Here is a 20,910-nt window from a genome sequence, read left to right as displayed (position 1 = left end):
TAAACCCAAACACTTTAGCCAAATCGTAAAAACCTGTGTGAAACACAAGCAGAAAGGAATTCTACATAAATGGTAGGAAATAGAGAATAGTTAAAGGAGGCGGGGGGGGGGGGGGCGGGGGCCGGGGGCCAGGCTGTACCCCAGTGAGTAAGGTGCCATGCACACATAATGACCTGAGTCCAATCCTCAGAGCCGAAGGGGAAAATCTGGGCACATTGGGGTGTGCTTGTAATTCGAGCACTAGAGAGGTAGAGACAGGAGGGTCCTTGGGGATGCCTTACCAGCTAGTTTAATCTAATTAGCGAACTGCAGGAAAAGGGAAAGACTCTGCCTCAAAATACAAGATGGATGGCAGCCTGAGCAACAACACCCAACACCAGTATGCAGCATCACATACGTGTGCACACACCACAAACATAGGCGTATACAAATGTACACCCACATAAGAAAAATAAACAATGGGCCCAGATGGAGGTCCTGGGATTTATGTAATCTGAGGGTTTCCTTAAGGAAGCAAATACATGTACTGCTAATATATTACATACCGTGCATGAAATGGATCCTTGCACAGTAGAGTGGCCTGCTCAGCCTAGGCGCTCCATCTCTCTTCTGGCTTTATACATCCCCATGTTTAGGATGGTTCCTGGAGCTGCTGACAGCAGTGAGGAACAGGGTTTACACTTCTAACAGGCTCTTGCGCTGCATTAGCCGCTGGTCCACACTGACAGTAGGGGTCCTCTGAGGACCACTGGCTTAGGGATACTCTGAGAACCACTGGCTTATCCGATTGAGACCAGGGGAGTCTTTAAGGGAAAATGTACTCAATACTTTCCCATGTTAAACAAATAAACTTATTTAACTAGTAACGTTTTCCAAAAGGCACAGGCCAGCTCAAAGGCCCCTCACAGGACCACAGAGGACCCAGCAGGTGAAGGGCCCTGGAAATCCAAGCTCCACTTGACCCATGCCAGGTGGCACCTTCCTTACTGCTGGCCAGCCCCTAAGCAGGTACAATTTACAAAACAAAAGGCTATATCTACTTCAATACACATTTTCCTAGCACATCCCTGAGGCAGGAGAATTACATACTTGAGTTCAACCTGTGCGCATAAGCTCTTTAAATAAATCCCCTTTGCCTGGCGTTTCAACTGTTGACTGTTTTCATTGGCCCCAGGGGAAAGTGAGCAAGGTTCAGGGACAGTTCTGGGGAGCTAAGTTAGGGAAGGCAAATTGGCTTTGACATTATCCTATGCTACCTCAAAGTACTAACTTTGCTGTGCACTCCTTTCATATCTAATAGAGATGGTAATGTCATGTGTTCAAAGAAGCAGTTGGGAGGACTCAGCTCCCAGTTACGGCTAGCTAACTAGCAGCAGCAGCGGGTGGCGGCGGCGGGGGGGCGGGGGGGCGGCGGCTGGGGCGGCAGCAGCAGCAGCAGCAGCAGCAGCAGCAGCAGCAGCAGCAGCAGCAGCAGCAGCAGTGGCGGCGGCAGCAGCTGCAGGGGCAGCACAAAGTTTATGACTTGTAGATTAGAAGACTGGTTCCGCCTCTTTACCACAGTGCAAGTGCCCGCAAGTGAAAGGCTCTTGACCTTTATCTCCTGAGTTACAGAACAGAAAAGATAATGAGAGCATTGACCTCAGAACTATTTAAGGATTAAGTAAGATGATGCGGACGATGTGCGCAGGCGTCTGAAACTGCCCTCTAGCATGCGGTAAGGCACCATAGATTCCAGCAGCTACTGTTGTTTCTGCTGCCGCCGCCACCAGTGGTTTCTCAGCGTAATCCTCACTGGCCTAGGTACCCTGAAGCATGGAGCTGCTCTTCGTTTCTCCTTTCTATGGCTGAGCGTGCGATAAGAAAGTCAGTGTCTTTTCTGAATTGCAAACAGAACTGAGTTGAATGTTCTATGAGTCAAAGATCTTTAGAGGTACAGAGCTGGCAGAATGGATATGTGCTAAAATAGGATGGTTACAGTTAACATAGGACTTATTATTTGGGCTCACACAATGGCCTGATACCCCAACCGTAGCTGGATATACCTTGAAGAGGCTGAGAACCCGGTAGCTGCTCTGAAACTAGAAGTCTCAGTAGTCCCAATATGTCACCAAAGGCCTGGAGGACTCTCTGAGAGCCACAGGTCTTCAGTGTGCCCAGAGGCTTGTCTCTTAGAAGAGTCCAGGTATGACTAACTTGACAACCAAGAAATGCCATCATGCATGCCTTTGTCTCATCTATAGAAATAATGATTTTCATTCACCTGATACCAATGAATGAAAGTTGGTATCTGATTTGTTGGGACAAAAAAAAAAATCCCCAAACAGGTCTGCCTGTCCCTTAGAAATCACCCACATTTTCACCTTTAGACTGTACAAGTGCATGGTCTAACTCAGACCTTTTAAAGAGTGTTTTGGCTGTATTGAAGTTAGGTGCTCTTACTCTAGAAAGTGCAAAGAATTAAACCTAGCAGATATGGGAGGAGGAGCAGACTCTAGTGGCGTTTGTTACCACCCTAGAAGCCACCAACGAAGTGGTCATGGCAGATTTCTGAGGCTACCTGAAAGATGTCAGCAATGGCTAGTTGCACTGTGAGAGCATCCAGAAGGCGGTTCAGCTACAAAACACCGAATGTTAAGAGACAGAGTAGGAACCTGGCTCCAAAGCATAGAACCAGTAGCAGGGTGGTCCACGCTGCTCAACCTTTCCCACTCTGTCTAACACCTTTGCAAGAAGTACTGGCAAGAAGACACGACTTAGCTGGTTGTGTAACCAAGACACCATCAAATGCCTTGTTGGCTATCTCTCACTATGAGATTCTAGGAAATATTACTCCGAAGAAGTGGAGCAGATGATTCTAAATTACAGCACTGTTACTCACACTAGACAACAGTGTGACTCCAGTGTCTATCACTGAATGGACAGATGGATAAAGTATGTTGTACACCCAATGAAATACTAGTAGCCTTAAAAAAAAAAAAAAAAAAAAAAAGAGGGTAAATTTGGCAAATGCCACCACATGGACAAAACTTGAGGGCACTAAGGTAAGTAAAATAAGCCAGTCTCAAGAAGACAGATACTACAAGGGATTTCCCTGTGAGGAAATCTTAGACCCCTCAATCCCCTCCCCTTGCCCCAGGGCTCAGGATGCAGAAGGATTTTAAGAGCCAGAGGTGATGGATGACTCCAAGGGAACAGTGTCTCCTAGACACAACAGGACTGATTCACAAACAAACACAAAGAGACCGTTGATGAACACACAAGACCTACACGGGTCCGAGCCAGATGGGGCTCCAGCACTGAGAGAGGGAACCGGACACAGGCTTCGATCCCTAATCAAGAGCTATCTGCAGTTGATACCCACTGGCAAAGGAAGCATCATTTTCCTCTGATGGAGTCCTGCTAGGCAGAGTAACCACCCTCAGGGCAGGCCCATGCCCAGGGGTAGTTGCAAACACAAAATGAAGTCAATGGAATGTTTGTGGACTTTTGTCTCATCTTTCTTTCTTTGAGGATATTTTTTGTCTTATTGGTTTTGTTTTGTTTTGTTGCTTACTTATTTTGACTTCTGATTTTGTGGGTTTCTTGTTTTGTTTCTTTTGTTGTGTTTGTTAGAGAGAGAGAGAGAAAGAACATGCAGTTGGGCAAGGAGGGAGATGGGAGGTGTGGAGGAACTAGAAGGAACTGGGGGAAGGGAAAACATGATCAAAATATATTGTATGAATGTTTTCAATAAAAAATGACAGAGATATTAAGTTCTACATAATTCATACCACAATGAAAATTAATCTTTTAAACATACAAGTTAAAAGTCATTACAAGATATTATTGAGTAAAAACACTTGCTTCTAACTACACACTCTCCAACATACCGTGAGTTACATTTTATACACATTCATAGTATAGGGGTTGAAAAGATATCAAAACTCTTTATTCATTGACAATTTCCTACAAACATGCACAGCAGCTTTATCGTGTCCACTTCCCACTCACCCTGGGTCCCACCCAATGTGTCCCATTCACATTCCAAGTCCCCTTCTTGCTTTTAAATATAACTTATTGAGTCAAATTGAGTCAAACTGGAGGATGGGTAGAGGCCCATCTACTACAGGTCACACTTCCAAAGGAACATTGCCATTCCTCCCTCAGCAGCCATCAAATGCCACTAGCTTCTTATTTGGGGAGGTGGCTCATGAGTTCCTTCCAATCCATGGTGGAATACTGACTGACTTGATCCTCTGCAGATCATTGGCACCACAACAGCTGCTGTGAGTTTATAAATACAATGGCTGCCCCATGTCTAGAAAACAGCACTTCAGAGAACTGCTCTCTGCCTCTTACATTCTTTCCACCCCTCCTTCCTAGATGTTCACTTTGAGAGAGGGGACAGGATGAGAGAAATGACCCACTTAGGAATGAAAACATATAGTTTCTTCTTTTTTCTTCTTCTTCTTCTTCTTCTTCTTCTTCTTCTTCTTCTTCTTCTTCTTCTTCTTTGCATTTTGACCAGTTACAAGTCTCTGAATTCACCACTGCCCATGGTAAAAAAAAAAAGAATCTTCTTTAGCCAAGGTTGAGAGCAGCACTAATCTATGGGTAAAACAAACAAATTTAGAAGGAAGTTTGATATATCCATTTAGCAACATGATGGTAGGTTCCCCACTAGGGCCTTGAACCTCTCAAGCCATGGATTTTTGACTAGCTTATAGGACTAGAAATTAATTACCACCTGTGGAAAAGTCTTAAAATAAAAATAGAAAGTGGCTGGCTATGTACCATATGTTCATGCTGTAATTGTACCAGTGGACCCACCTTGCCTAGCAGGTCGTTATTATAGCATGAAGGGCCCTCCACTGAATAAGTATATCAATATTTAATCTTCCCCCTGCATTTTGTATAGCAGCTTCCGTCACTGCGTAGCCTAGTAGGCAGAGAGGAAACTTCCAGATCAGTTCCAGATTGGTATACCTGTGTTCTGCAACCAAAATGTGTAGTGAAAGAAAAAAAAAATTAAGTAATACTGTGTTATCAAAAGAATTTAAACATGAATTTTTACTTAAGACGGTATTATTTACAGCTCAAAGGCCAAGTGATTTGCAAGTTATAATTAAGATGCACAGAAGTTTTAACTGATGAACAAAAAGTCATAAGATTTTAAAATACACCACCATATCTTCTAAAGTTCTACACTGCTATAGTCTCAAAATTCAGTCTCACATATGGTGATAACTAGTACTCAAACTGAAAAAAAAAAAAAGGAAATTATCAAATAAATAATTTGGGGGGCAGAAATTGGAAGAAATATAACCTTAAGAAGGAGGCTGTGGCGGTTGTAATAGGTTCTATCCCCAGAGACTCGTGTATCTGAATACTTAACCAATGGGGAGAAGCACTATTAGGAGGTATGGTCTTGTTGCAGAAAGTATGTCCCTGTGGAGGTGGGCTTTGAAGTCTTATATGTATAAATGCTCAAGCTACACTCAGTATGGTACACACCCCAGTCCCCTCATGCTGCCTAATGATCAAGATACAGAACTCTCATCTCCTCCAGCACCATGTCTGCCTTCACGCTGCCATGCTTCCTGACGTGATGCTGGTGGACTAAGCCCCAGTGAAGTGTTTTCCTTAGAAGAGTTGCCATGTTCATGATGTCGCTTGCACAGCAATGGAAATGCTAACTAAGACAGAAGTCTATCACTTAATAGTGTACATACACACAGATAAATGTGCACTTAAATGTATAGAAATGAGGGAGATGGCCAGTGGGTAAAACACTTTCCATTGAAGCATAAGGACCAGAGTTTGCATCCCCAGAATGTACAAAAAAAGCTAGATGTACTGGTGAATATCTATAATCTGAGCACTCCTAAGATGAAACGGGAGGCAGATATGAGAGAATCCCAAGTGCCTTTGGAACAGCTAACCTGGTTTGTGCAACCACAAATGACAAAAGAGAGCCCCTGCCTCAAACAAGATATAAAACAAAGACCTGCCCAAGGTTGACCTTTGACCTACACATACACACACCATAGCAAAAGGGTCATGACACCCAAATACCTCCACTCACACACAAGAGAGCACACATACCATACACACATAACACATCTTGCATACATATATAAAGGTTAAAATGCTATTGTCCTGCCCGTGTCGATCTGTGAGTGCCAGTGGCATACAACCTCGACTCAATGAGCGGATAGAGTGCATGAAAAGGTATTCTTCACATGAGATGCAAATTCATCGTTATGGAAGTAAAGTTTTCCTTCAGAAACTCGGAGGTCCTAGCCCGTGTCTGACATCTTCCAGCATATAGCACTCCTTCACTTTAGCTCTCAGTACAGCACTGCTGCCATCTTGAATCTGAGTGCAATTTGCTCCTAACTCCCCATGCCCATGGGAGAACAGCTTGAAGGTAGCAGAAGCCATGTTGTGCTCCTACCAGCAACTAAATATCAGAAGCTGGGCAGCCTGTCCACGATAGCTGGAGGACATCTGCCAAACTGTGAGAAACTACCTCAACACCTACTAGAAACCTTGTCATGGCATTGGATACGAGATGATGTGAAACTCCAAAAAGTATCAAAACACTATAGTAATGGACTCATTAAGGAATGTAATAGCTGGACCCAATAAGCATATATCATCCTCATGAAATCTAGAAATATAAGAAGGTATCTGTAGAATAAACAAAATATTCCAACATACATTTTTCATTCAAAAAAGGAAGATAAATGGCAGTTAGAAAAATAGTATATGAAATATTTTTTCACCATATGAGACATTAAGGATCTCTGGACTTTCTGTGAGGCATACAGAGTTTGCCTTTACTCCTGTTCTCTGGTCAATCTGCAAATCATGTCTCTTACAGGTCATTCTTTTGAAACCTGAAATGAGGGTATCACATTATCACCTCCATCTTGAAAGTATCACATGGTACTCTTTACTGAATATACAAGGAAATTTGCCTTTGAAAGGTGTTTTCACAGTCCTACCTAAGTTCTCTAGGGCAATAGACAGCTGAAGAGGACCCTTCGAAGACATGTAACACTTTTGCATCCCTGTGAGAGGCTTCCGTGGACTAGATCTCCAATCTTGTAGAGCACCATGCAGCCATATGCATGCCAACACACATGTTAGCCTCCACAAAGGTAAGCTTCCTGACAAGAGAAGTGGACCCAAATTAGTGTATATTGTGAAGTGATTTCCTCTATATTGAAGTATTCCATCATGGAAAGGGACACTTAAGAAGACTCAGAAACTAAACAACTCACAAGTTTCAAGGGGTTCTTGAAACTTACAAGATTCACAAGGCTTCTTGCTATGGTTATATAAGCTTTGGTAGTTGATGGGAAGAAGAGACTCTCCCACTAGCATCGCTGAGTATGACAGATTCTTTGACCTGTTAATTTACTTGTCAGTCCTGCAGGGAGCTCCAAGGATGCACATTCCATGAGTTGTCACCCACCCAGTTGGCCTTGTGGTGATGATGCTATGAGCCACCTATGCTCGGGAAGTGAACCTTCATCCACATTCCTAATATGCTCAGTGATTTGTCAAACTGTACTCAGTGAATAATTGGGAATGATCATTGATGCCCTCTCTGGGGTGAACAGATGTTTGTTCCTGTCTCCCTAAGAAGCATTAGCAAAACAGAGAGCTACATAAAGCCTTTCCAAAGCAAATGGGTATCTGGAAATGAATCAAAAGCATCTCTTCCTGAAGAGCTTTGGTTGGGCTGGCCAGTAGGACACTCAAATGCCCTGCCCCCCATAAACACATACACCTTGTCACCACAGCCAATGTAGAGAGAAGTCCAGAAGATATGAGCTCCTGACTCAGTTCTTTCAAGATTTTTCTCTTTGATTAGAACACTCCTTTCCTATTTTTTAATCATGCAAAACAGTTGCTTATTAATGAGCTTTCAAATTACATAAAGAAGAATGAAACGCACAGAAATGCTAATATGCCCAGTGGCACTGTGCTTTGAGTGAAGGAAGGCATCCGTGTGTCAGGGAACAAGCCAACAGGAAGGACCCCCTGAAGCTGTGGTAACTAGAGGCAGAGTGGAAGAAATCTGGCCCTGAGTGAGAGGTGGGGTGGGGGCTGGAAAAGAAAGACACACAGGAAGGAAAATAGACAGACCCCCTAAACACAAGCACACAGAGGCACACATCACAGGTGCCGTGAATTAGATCGGAATTTCAGACCGAAACACGCTGTTGTACATTAAGATTTCCATGCGGGGGCCCCTAGCAAGTGGAGCTGGGGGTGGCGAAGTTTGTCTCTGACGTGAACTCTCTGTTGCCTGCTTTTGGATTGCTTCTCCCTTGTGGGGCTGTCTTGTCTGGTCTCAGGGGAAGAGGCTGAGCTCAGTGCTGATGCGACTTGATGTACTGGGGTGGGTTGATGGGAGGAGGGCTCCCCTTCTCTGAGAAGAGGAGAGGGGAAAGGGGGTAGAGTTTGGGACAGTGAGACCAGGAGGAGAGGAGGGGAGGGGGCTGCATTCTGGATGTAAAGTGAATAAATAAATAAACTTACAACAACCCCTCCAGTTTTCACAACTCAGCATCACAGAAGCATGGGTGCATATGCAACACACACACACACACACACACACACACACACCTTACAAAAATATGATGATTTCTCCTCTACATGTCCCTTTTTCTTTCCAGATGGTACCAATTAAGAGCAAGACCCCAATCCTAACAGATGTTAGCCAAACAAACCCAAACTGAAGTTTAATGCACAAACTCAGACACATTTACTACACCCAAGAGAAGCAAAATTAAATATCATGAATACAACGGGCCATTTGGGTTAACTTGAAATGCCTAGGGCTTCCACCAAAAGCTGCAATTAGTTTCAACTCCTTCCTCCAATTTGTAATTAGTGTATTATATGTTGTGGTGATATTTCACAAAATTCCGATCACCAGAATGCCTTTTACTTACTAGACGAGTCCTTGACTTCGTTTGAAAATGGGACCGACACCTCTAAGATACCGTTTCTATTAGAATGGGGAATATGTTCTTTTGAGACTCTAAGTCAGTAATACCAGCCATCAAATATGTAGTTTTCTCTCTGTTGAAGCAAAAACAAAAAAATTTAAAAAAAAAAAAAAACATCATTTTTTTCAGTTCTCTGCCGCTGTGGGCAAGCTTGGCTAGCTGGGCTTCTGGAGTTGTGTTTAGGGTAGCAAGCTGAATGCCTAACTAGGGATCTCTGTCATCGCTTCACACCCTGTCCCAACGCTAATATTATCCTGAAAGACAGGTGGCAGTAGAGCAACATGGTCTGCAGGAGCTAATTAAAGAGGTTTTTCTACTTCAAGAGGGGCTATACAAACGCTGCTTAAAACACAGGGTTGGGTAGGGAGGAAAAACCTGATTCAAGCTTCTCTGCACACACAGTTCTGTTTCTACATATGTTGCACCTCGCTCGGAGATTCTCTACCCACCAGCCTTTTTCCCTGATTTCAAACACTCACCTCAAGAAATAAATGCTCTTACTGTGGAGTGCTCAGCTTGTGTAATGGGTAGATCTCTAACCAGACTCTATACCAGACCCTATGTATGCAAATTTGGACACACACACACACACACACACACACACACACACACACACACACACACACCCTGATGCAGCTAAGAGAGTGCAAGCTTGTCAAAAGCACAGATTCCAAAGCAGCAAAGCCAAGGGGTGCTTTGTGTGAAATCTGCCATATTACAGGAACATTTGGTTTCTGAACTGCCTTAAAATGGTGACCTTTTTGCAATTGCCAAATAAACATTCTGCAAGCTGCACTGGTGTCGAACAAAAGTATCATCCAATAGTTGATGACGTTGATCAAAGAGTCGTCTTTTAGGGCCTTTTGTCATTTTGACCAGAAAAAGGCATTTGCTTAAAATCTGAGCAGAAACTGGCTCACTTTGCTTTAAATGCACAATTAAAAATTTTTTTTCGAGAGTGCAGAGCACACAGATCTTTGAACAAAACACATCCGGGAAATGAGAGGGAAGGGAGGGGAGAGGAGAAATAAAACGTCAAGTTCCGGGGAATACATGACTAATTTTGAATTAAGGAAAACTGGAGGTGTCTGTCCCAGGGGGGAGCTGTCCCCAAAGATCGGCAACGGCAAACGTTAGTCATCAAAGCCTGGAAAATACAATCTGTAGTTCATCTAGTACATTTTGCCAGAAAGATACAATCTACGACAGTCATACTTGCCCACGGAGCTGCAGTCTGCTCCCAGTGACAAATCTGCAGGTAAGCCCAGCCAAGCTTCACTCACCCACCAGGTTCTCTGTGCCACACTCTGAATCTCACTCAGCGAAGGCACAGGCTGGTCCCATCCTTCGTGAAGTCATACTATTTAGCCTGTAGGCTGGGCAAAAAGCCATACTTCTAGATATGGGTTCAAATGAAAGAAAGGGGAACCTTGACCTTATCACCATTACTTGTTATCAAGCTAACAACCTGAATCATGATGGCTGTTGGATATCTTTTATTTTCTCCCTTTGTCTTTTTTGGTTTGTTTGTTTTTGTCTTTTGAGATGGGGGTCTCACTATGTAGCCCGCACTGATATGGAACTTATGATTCTGTCTCAACTTCCCAAGTGCCAGGCAAACACCATCAGCAGCTAATTTTTTCTTTCCTAGTATGTGTCCAACCCAGGCATTTGGCCAAAGGTTGGGTGCATGGATGTGTGGGCAGAGGAGAGTTAGAGACACTACAGAGAGAGAGCTCCAGTCCTTCCTTGTCTTGCCAATGTGCTAAGGACACCAGTTCAAACCACGTCTATTGTGAGGACATTTCTTCTTAGCCAAATGGCTTGGTTGTTTCTTAAGGACAAATTATTTTTAAAGAAAATTTAATTTCCACTCAAAGACAATTAAGTCTCCAAACACTAACTCTTGGTGGGTGAGGGTGGGGGGACTCAATGTAAGAGCTCAAGAGGATGAAAATCCCAGAGACTGGACCACATTTAAGTTCCAAATCACATAGGCCACTTTGTTGTCCCCACCCTCGTTTCTTCATGCAGCTGCCATTGTCTGTATAACTTACCTAGAGCCTTCTTGGTAGGAGAGGCCACCTGACACCCAGAAGTTTTGGATCCACAAACTTGAGAGGCTGATCCTTGCATCTGGAATGCTATAAACCCCAAGAAAAGGGAGCCAGAACTTTCACCATCCCTCCCTTATCACATTCCCCTGAGCACTGGAAATACCAGCCACCTCTCTATGCCAGCGACTTACATGGGGTTCGGGAGAGTCACTGATGAAATACAAGACACCCAAGGAAATCTGTGTCTAACAAACAACAAACTCTGTGTGTGTGTGTGTGTGTGTGTGTGTAAGAGAGAGAGAGAGAGAGAGAGAGAGAGAGAGAGAGAGAGAGAGAGAGAGAGAGAGAGAGAGAGAAGGGGGCGGGGCGGGGAGATCTCCTTGGAATGTATGGGTGTAGTTTAACTGGAAACTTCATTATTTGAAACTGCAATTTCACAGAGTGCTCTGTCTTCCTGTTTACTAAATCTAAAACATTGACCTTCAGGAAAAATTAACTCTGGTGAGTTTATCTGGTGAGATTCATATGAAAACAGGTATTCCACCATCAGAGGGGTACATCTATGGTGAGGCTGGGTCCTGCTACGCAACGTGACTGTAGAGACAGCTCCTTCTTGTCCTCTCCTAATAGACACTTGAGTTCATAAGTCAACATGTCTGCCCTCATATACAAACCCTTCCCAACCCATCCATCCCTAAGTTACTAAAAGTCAAACCTTACGACTATACATCACACCAGACATAGCTATGCACATGGAAGGGACTGCCCCCACCAGGGAAATGCAAGTGCTGATGGCCAAAAGGCCTTTTCTAGTATCATCATGGGTTTTCAGGTAGCCTTCCCAGATAGCACATCAGTACCTCGTCTTTCAAAATGTGCCAGAGATTGCCGGAGGGAGATGAGATCAGAAAGCCATCTAAGTCCTGAGTTTTAAGGGTCAGAAGTCTGAGTCGGGTGAATCCTGTGCAGCTCCTATGAAGAAAGCCACATTGATTCTAGGTCTCCTGGCTTCCCACTCCCCCACGCTGGCTCTGTGAACACAGAATTAGCATCCCGTCCACTTGAGCAGTATGGCGGCCGGCCAAGAATCTACAATTTGGTTACACAGCCATTTCAAAAAAGGAAAAAGAAAAATCCAGATTTGTGAGGAAGGAGGTTATGGCTTTTAAGAGATGCATCACACATGCCCTCACTGTCTAGAAGCTGCACGGTTGTTGCAGTGTGCTTTGCATTTGAGGTCACCTTTTCCTTCCCAACCGGGTATATACAACAGAGTACACATTCACTTTCTGGGCTTGTAGTAAGGAAGTACCTCAGCCTGGTGCTCACAGTCAGTCTCTTGGTTCTGCAGCTGTTAGTCTTCAACCAACAGGAGTTGGGGTTGGCTCCCACCACGAGGGTACATCGACATCCTGGCTTCTGCTGCTTTGCTGTCTGCCTCTGACTCCATGGTGGTGGAAGCCCACCTTCATAGGAGTGTAGTGTAGTCTGGTATGCCTGTCTGACTTAACAGTGTTCTTGTTTAGTAGGAGACCAACCGTAAGCCATATTGAGTTAAGGTAGGGACCATAACTTTCAGTTTACCTTAATCACCTCTATGGAGGTGCCATTTCCAAGTAAGGTCCCTGGAGCTAATGTGAATCTGGGGACATCCAAGGCAATGCTGAATAGAAGACCCTTGGTCAAGTAGCTGTTTCCCTTCCATTTCTGTTCTGTTATGGCATAGATTTCTTCTCTCCTGCCAGCCTCAAACCAAACTCTCTCCTACAGCCAGGCTATGGCGCCTCCACACAGGACGTTCCCAGGGCAGGCTAGAACACAATACTTTATCCTGGCTCTAAGCTTCGCTGGGTGAATCCTTTCAACACTCCACCTGGACCACCAGTTATCCACCACTCCATGACTGTGTGGGCACCAAGGACCCATCCCGACCTAAGTTTTAATGCTTCTATTCGCTTTACTGTAAGTGTCACTTCAGAGGAGTTATTAACCTCAAACATCTCAAATCATTTTTCCCCAAGAAAAAGCTGCTGCTTATGGATGGAGATGGAGGAAGTGCCTAAGTGTGATTAGATGGGCCCTCTGTCTAAAGGGGTCAACTTGGGTTCCTTCCCAGATGGCATCTAAAACAGGAAACATGACAGCTTAAAAGCATCTCATGAAAGCTGGTGTGAGGATGGAGAAGGGAAAATGAGCTCAGGGTCGGGGGCCCAAAGGGAACGCCCTTATCCAGGGAGGAATTATCAAGGGTTCAGACTGAGATGTGAGTTTTTACAGAATTGACTGTGCGTCCTGGAACAAGAAGCTTAGCTTCTTAGGACCTCCCTTCTACTTGTCAAACGGGTTCTAGATTGTTGTTCCATGGATGTGCTCAGTAATTAAAAACAGAAAGCCTCTCCACCTGGTTACCTAGTCTAAGAGAAAGGGGTTCTTGGCAACTATCAATTCTCCCTCTGGCGTCTTTTAAAAAACGATCTTCCACTTGGCAGGTCCAGGGAAGGGAGTTTACATAAAGGCAATTTGTAGGTGCAGCCAAAGACTTAGAAGCCAGCATAGGACACTCAGAACACTCTCTGAAGGGGTCAGTAACTGGGCGCGATCAGGACCAAGCATCCTATGAGACTTCTCCAGTGTCTGGAAATCAAAATTCCCAGTTCTTGGGTGATTGCTTAAACCCTGAGCTGAGGCTCTGAGGAAGCCAACACTGGGAGAGGGCGACGCCAGGTGGCGCTGAACAGCAAAGAAGCCCTAGGCAACTGGCTGCTAGGTGCCTGTCCTGAATGAGGCAGTGTGAGGGGAGGTGGAGGAAGAAAGGAATGTTCATGCAATTTCTCTCACCCAAGAAGGTCCCGATCAGTTCATGGCTTATTTTGCCTTCTCATTGTCATCTGCTGAGCTATACAGAAGCGTGGATATTTTAAAATACCCCCCCAACACACACACACACACACACACACATCGATGGTAGGACATATACATTTGTCTCTTTTTCTTAATTAAAATGAGATTTAAAGAGCTGGTGCACAAATAAACCAAATCAGCCTTGTGAGTCTTTGCCGAGCAGATAAAAGCCTGATTTCAGTGAAGTGCAGTTGCAAAAAGATAATGCACAAAGGAAATTAAAGAGCTGGCCTTAAAAAATAAATCGGTTTCTGATGAAATTCAACATACTGCACTCAGTGGAGCAGGAATTCCCCTTTTAGAAGAGTGTTGACATCGCTGTCTGCAAGTCTCTGCTGAGCTCAACACATCTCAATGTGGCCTGAGAAGGGGTGGGGCTACAGCTCAGACAAGCTTTAGAGCAAGACAGGCAAGACTGTCTGAGCTGGATGTGGGGATGCTCCTAATCCCAGGCCAGGGGAGACAGAGACAGGTAGAGCTCTCTGGTTACCCAGCCCAGGCTTATTAGTGAGCGCCAGGCCAATGAAAGACTGTCTTAAAGGAAACACGAAGGGAGGGAGAGAGGGAGGGAGGGAGGGGGGGGGGGAGGGGAGGAAGGACGGAAACTCTGGTCCTTGTGAACATCCACATATCCACACTCACGTATGTACGTATATACCCATGGCGTGCACACGTAGACATAATAATAAGAGAAAGCAAATTAATTTTGGCAACATTCTAAATAGCCTTAAGAGCAGTAAGACGGTGTGGAGAGCAGCATAGCACTGGGCTTCGCGAGAGGAGTCTGGTACAAGAGATGCCCATTATTCACTTCCAGACATTCCCAAAAGACAAACCTACCTGGGTTCACATCCTTACCCATAGACACACACACACACACGGAACATTCTGGAACTGTTCCACTTGAGTAGGAGTAGCTACATGTGTGGAGATCTGGAAAGATTCACAGAGCTGAAACGGTTAGGCTTGCGGTACAGTGAAGCCTGTTAACGGCTCTCCTCCTCTGCTTCCGGCCTTTAAGGAGATGCCTCCCGGACACGTTTTCCATCCAATGTGAAGAATATGGCCTCCTTGTAGCATCTGTCCCTCCTGTCTAATTTTTTTTTTGTTTTGTTTTGAATAATTTAGCTAAAGACTTCATTAGTTGGGCTTTAAATGCTTATGCTTCCAACTAATGAATTGTCCAATTCCCCACCATCAGACCTCCATTTCAGTCATTAGAACCTTAATTGTCAAGCAGCTGAAATGATTCCTATTGTTTATTCTAATTGCTCTTAGGAAGATGCACCAGAATTATTTGTAATTTATTAGTCACATAAAAATAATGAGGAATAAATAAAGCTCTTTGCCCTGCAGCAATTTTCAAGGTGCAGGAGGAACCTGTTTAAGCACACCTGCTCTTGGCTGCTCTCATGCTACCCAGTGCCTCTACCTGCCCTGCTGACTAGCAGTTACCAGTTTCCCACCCTGCACGCGAGCCCCCCATGGGTTGCTTACTATGGCTCCACTCAAGACTCACGTTTGGAAAGGAATTGGTCTTCATCAGTATACCCTCATGCTGACTGAATTCATGTTGATCATCAACCCATGACGTCACAGTGCCGAGCACAGCAGACAGGTGACCTATTGTATTCATGGCTGGGAGCCAGGGCCTGGGACTGTAATGAATAGCATTCAGAATGTTGGGGACCTTGCAAGCATAAGCACCCACACTCAGCAGCACCTATGTGTAAAAATAACAAAACTGAATGTGGTGATGTGTGCTTATAATCCAAGTGCTTGGGAATTGGAGCCTGGCGGATCTCTGGGGTTCGCTGGCCAGTCAGTCTAGTCTTCTTGTTAACTTTGAGGCTGGTGAGAAAGACTGTTGACAAATAAAATTTTAAAAGAGGCAGGTAGTCGGTGAGGAATGACACTCAACGCTGTCCGCTGGTCTACACATGCAAGCAGCACACATGTGTGCACACTTGCACACACAAGAACACACACACACACACTGGCACAAGAAGGTGTGGCCAACATCAGTGTGCAGGAGGTGCAGGGAATGGGATGCCTGTCTGAAGGCACAAGTGGGAGTCAATTCCCAAACCACAGAGCCTAGAGTAAGATCTAAAGTGGGTACAGCTTCCTTCAGACAGACGATGTAGTCCCATGTCCGGTCTCTGTCACCTACCCTACCCCCGGGACTATCCATTTCCAGTTTGTCTGCATCGCTGCTGAGGCGAACAGTGCCAATCAGGGTTTTTCTTTGGGAGCACTGAGTTGCTATAATCAACGAGGGTCCCTCTGTGGCACATCCGAAGATGAAGAACTCCAGGAAAACACACACCAGACTCACAAGGGCTTTGCATGCCAGCAGAGAAGTAGACTAGAGCTGACAAACTGAGTCCCCTGCCCCACCTCACCGTCATCCTCTGGTCTCTGTTTGGCCTTTCCTTGAGGTTCTTGTAGACTCTCCAGGCTGGAGTTGGATGTCCCAGCCAAGTGCCCTAGAGCAGCAAGGCTTATGCCACTTCTCACCCGGTTATGACAAAGGGCGCCAGCACTCCAGATACAAGTGTATTCATAAGCCATGCTTTATTTGATAAATCACTTACATACCATTGCTGCATGATGAATATGTGCGGGGCTTCCACGGTGTACCGTTATCAGCCCAGCACGGTGGCCGACATCTGGAGTGCCAGCACTTGGGAGGACAACATAGGAGACAAGAATTTGTCTCCAAATAAGATAATTTGATTAAAAAGATCACCTTAATAACCCACTGTGGCCACCAAGATGCCTCAGTGAGTAAAGGTACTTGATACCAAGACAGATGATTTCAGTCCAATCACCAGGGACCCAGATGATGAAAGGAAAAGACCAACCCCCCGCGTGTTGTGCTCTGACCTCCTTGTGTGCACTGTGGCACAAACACACACACACACACACACACACACGCACACTATAAAAATTAAATAAATTAGTTAATAAGGCTTTATTACATATTTAATATTTTTATTTTTATACAGTATATTTTGATTCTAGTTTCCCCTTAGCCAGGTCCTTCCAAATCCTCCCCACCTCCGATGCTAGAAGCTTCTTAGAATATATACATATATAAAAGGAATGTAAATGGGGTTACCATATATGGTGATTTGAATGAGCGTGCCCCCCAAACACCTGCACCCCGCTACCTCCACTCAGCCTCAGCTCTGATGGACTTCAAGCTTCTGGATGATCCGAGAAGAATGGAAACTTTTTTAAAAGGCTAAATCTCTAGAGTTGGTTTTTTTTTTTTTTTTTTTTTTTTTTTTTTTTTTTTTTCCCTCTAGTGGTGGGGATCAACGAGAGCCCCTTGAATGTGCTAGACATGAGCTCTCCCACTGAGGTCCTTCCCTGCTTTCTGGTTAAATGGAAAAAAAATAATAAAAGAAGCCAAGATTGGCTCAGAGACCACCTGGTCATTTTGCCCTCAGCGTGGCCACACTGGTGGAAAGCAAGAGTTTCTGTGAATAAAAGGCCATTCTTCCTCCTGTCTGGGGTTTCCCTCCAGCTTTGTGTGCAGAGCTGCCGCTCCTTCATTGCTGTGGGGCAAACTGACGCTCCCATCCACTCCCACTAAAATCAGCCACCTGGAGCTCAAGATGCTACAACGAGAGAACCTGCAGCACAGGCATCCGTATCTTTTCCCCCAGACACACAGCCTACTTCCATCAGTTTCCTTTGGGGTTTAGACCATACATTTTTATTTGTGTCATTCTTGACTACGTTGCAGCATGCTAGACAACAGCAAGCATAGAGGCTTTTTTTGTTTTGTTTTTTCTTATTTTGAGACAGGGTCTCATGTATCCCGGGCTGGTATCTAACCCAGCGTGTAGCTTCTGAGGATGATCTTAACCTTCTGATCCTCCTGCTACGCCCATGGAAACTCCTACAGGGGAAACCATTTAACTGGGGCTGGCTTACAGGTTCAGCATGGTGCCATGCAGGCAGACACAGTGCAGGAGGAGGAGCCGAAAGCTTCACATCCGGATTGGCAAGCAGCAGGAAGAGAGAGTGAGAAACTAGGCCTGGCTAGAGCTTCTGAGACCTCAAAGCCCATCCTCAAAAGCACTGCCTTCAAGAGGGCCACACCTACTCCTACCAAACCACACCTCTAATAGTGACACACTATATGAGTTTACGTAGGACAACAGATTCAGGGCAGCGAGTTAGAGAGACTTGCACCCCCTCCTTTGAGTACAGAGGAACTGCACCCGGAGAAATCCCACACCCGCTCTGTCAAAATGTTATCTTTAATGTGGGGTGCAACGGGTGGGAGCTTAAAGCTCCACCTTTGAAGGCTAACTCAGCGTAAAGCAAGGGGTAGGAAATTATAGAAGGCACATATCCAGGAAGCAAGGACGGCAGTTCCCCAGAGAAGTGAAGTCCAAGGTCAGGCTCCAGGTGGCTGGACTCCAGGCAGTACGGAGACGCATGCACTCCAAAGCATAGAAGAGCCCAGGGCAAGTGGGGAAGAAACCGTCCCGGCTCTGTTCATGCAACGGGACTTCATCATAGAGTTATAGACAGTGCCCTGCCTTTAAGGAAGCAACGACTTTGAACAGCCTCCACAGATGCTACACAGAGACAGGAAGACAAAGCAAGAAGATCCCGGGGTTGCCACTGGAAGCCAACCAGAATCCAAGTGAGTCCCTGAACACAGGAAGGAGCAAGGTCCTGGAGAGGTGGGCGGTGAGAGGAGACGAAACGTTAGCAGCGAGTGGCAACTGGCAAATTGACGCGATGACAAGATGTTCTAAGCAAGCGGCCCGGCTTTCTGGCTTAGACCAGAATCAAGACAGGAAAATTAGTTCAGGCTAGCTCATACAATGTCCGGGACCCCTCAGCTCAGGACCATCGTATGTAGAGAGACGCTGGATCGGCGCCTGTGAGTATGTGAGTATGCTAGCCTGGGCCCTACTATGCCCTATGAAAACCTTCAGAAAAGCCTCTCTTCATAAAGCTGACATCACAGGAGAGGCTAGCACCCAATGAGAATGAATTTACAGAGGAATGTTCCAGCGTTTCCTGTGGAGCTAAGAGGCAGCTGATGAATCTTGTGTAGAAGGGCTCATGACAGCCACCTTTACAGGGACACGATCTCCAGTCCCAAGTCATGCTTCTCATACGACAATGTCAGATGAGAAGCTCTGCCGAGGCTTAGTGTGTAAAGCCCTCTGAACATTAAGAAGCAACATAAAGAGAAAAGATCGTGCTACAAGGACCATCTGGTTGAATACTAAATGCTGTTCCAACTGCAGCTGCCCACAGAGAATGTGTACATGCAGTTACCGTGCCGGCCACAAGAGGACACTCTAACACGTTCAAGCCACAGGCACAGCGGCAGGAGGCTGAGCCTAAGGCTCGGAAATGACCAATGTTCTCATTCTCTAGGGGAATTCTCGCAATAGAGGAAAAAAAATGTGCAAAATGCGAGCAAGGCCCACATCAATGCCTGATACAAAGCTCTAAGAGGAAACGTGAAATTTATTTAAATCTACAGGTAGATCATACTAAATATGATGGAAGTGGAAAGATAAAGATTATACATCAACCTTTTTGATTAACAAATAAGGCTTGGTAATCACCAAACAGGTAATACAGGGGGAAAGTGCATATATGCACAGTATGCAGAAAAGGGAACCGCCAAGAAGACTTCACATCAGCTTCTATGCAATCCCTGTGGCTTTTGCTTCTGTTTTGTTTTTATCAGCAAGAAGTCTTAGGAAGACACAAAGGAGATGGGATGGACAATTGGGACAGCCAGCTCCAGAACCTGAGGAAAGCAACAAAATAAACCTGTATTTCAAGTGAATAATAAAATCAACAGCAGAATTTTTACATGAGAAATGAGGTAGGTGGGGGGGGGGTGAGAAAATTAAATACTTTCTAGGAAACATGCAAAGTACAAATTTTGACCCCAGAAGAGAGGGGAAAACGTAAATCGAACAACAGGAATTGGAAACACAGAAGAAGAAACTGGCAATAATTGTGAGATTTATGACTGGAGCTACAGTTGTATGACAACAAAAATTAAAAAAATAAAAACTGTAATTTTTTATATATAAAGAATAGTTTTGTGGCAGCCATCCTGATGCAGAATTTAATCTTGGCTCTCTGGGGCCAGAGGCAGGTGGATCCCTGTGAGTTCAAGGATTAGTCTGCTCTACATATTGAGCCATGACTATAGACAGGGGAACAAAAGGACTCCAATAATGATGATGACGACAACAATGATGATGATGATGTGATGATGATGATTCTTTAACTAATCATCTCAAGAACTAATGACAACCTGGATCCTATCCACAACACCAAAATAAAGTAACTTTTTAAAAACAGTGCCTGGACATGGTGATTTCTGCCTTTTATCCCAGCACATGGGAGGCAGAGGCGGGCAGATCTCTGTAAGTTTGAGGCCAGCCTGGTCTACAAAGTGAGCTCCAGGACAGCAGGGCCGTTACACACACACACACACACACACACACACACACACACACACACACACACATACACACACACACACACACAAAGCAAGGTTGAGAAAAGTAGGTATACGTGAGCTCCTTTGTGTAAGATGTAAAGATTCAGTCACAGTGTGTCAGCTTTCTGATGTGAAAGTCTGACAGGCCTGGGAAGAGGCCTGTAATAGTTACTACTGAGAGTCTGGGGTCAGGTTCTGTGGACTCGAATGCCAGCTCCAGCAGGCTGTAGCTAGCTAGGTGACTGTTGGCCATTTCTTTAGCTTCTTTTTTGTGTGCCTCTGTTTCCTCCTTAATAACTTAGTATCAAATAGAACTCAGAGAGCTAGAAAGAAGTGGGGTGAGTCATATAACGCTCCCCACAACAGTGTCTAATTGTCATATACAATTACAAAGTGTTACCTGCTCGGAGTCCGGAAGGGCTCAAGCCTGTTCCCA

Source organism: Acomys russatus, chromosome 7 (assembly GCF_903995435.1).
Source record: "Acomys russatus chromosome 7, mAcoRus1.1, whole genome shotgun sequence".
NCBI classification, from domain to species: domain Eukaryota; kingdom Metazoa; phylum Chordata; class Mammalia; order Rodentia; family Muridae; genus Acomys; species Acomys russatus.
Note: the sequence above shows the minus strand (reverse complement) of the source record.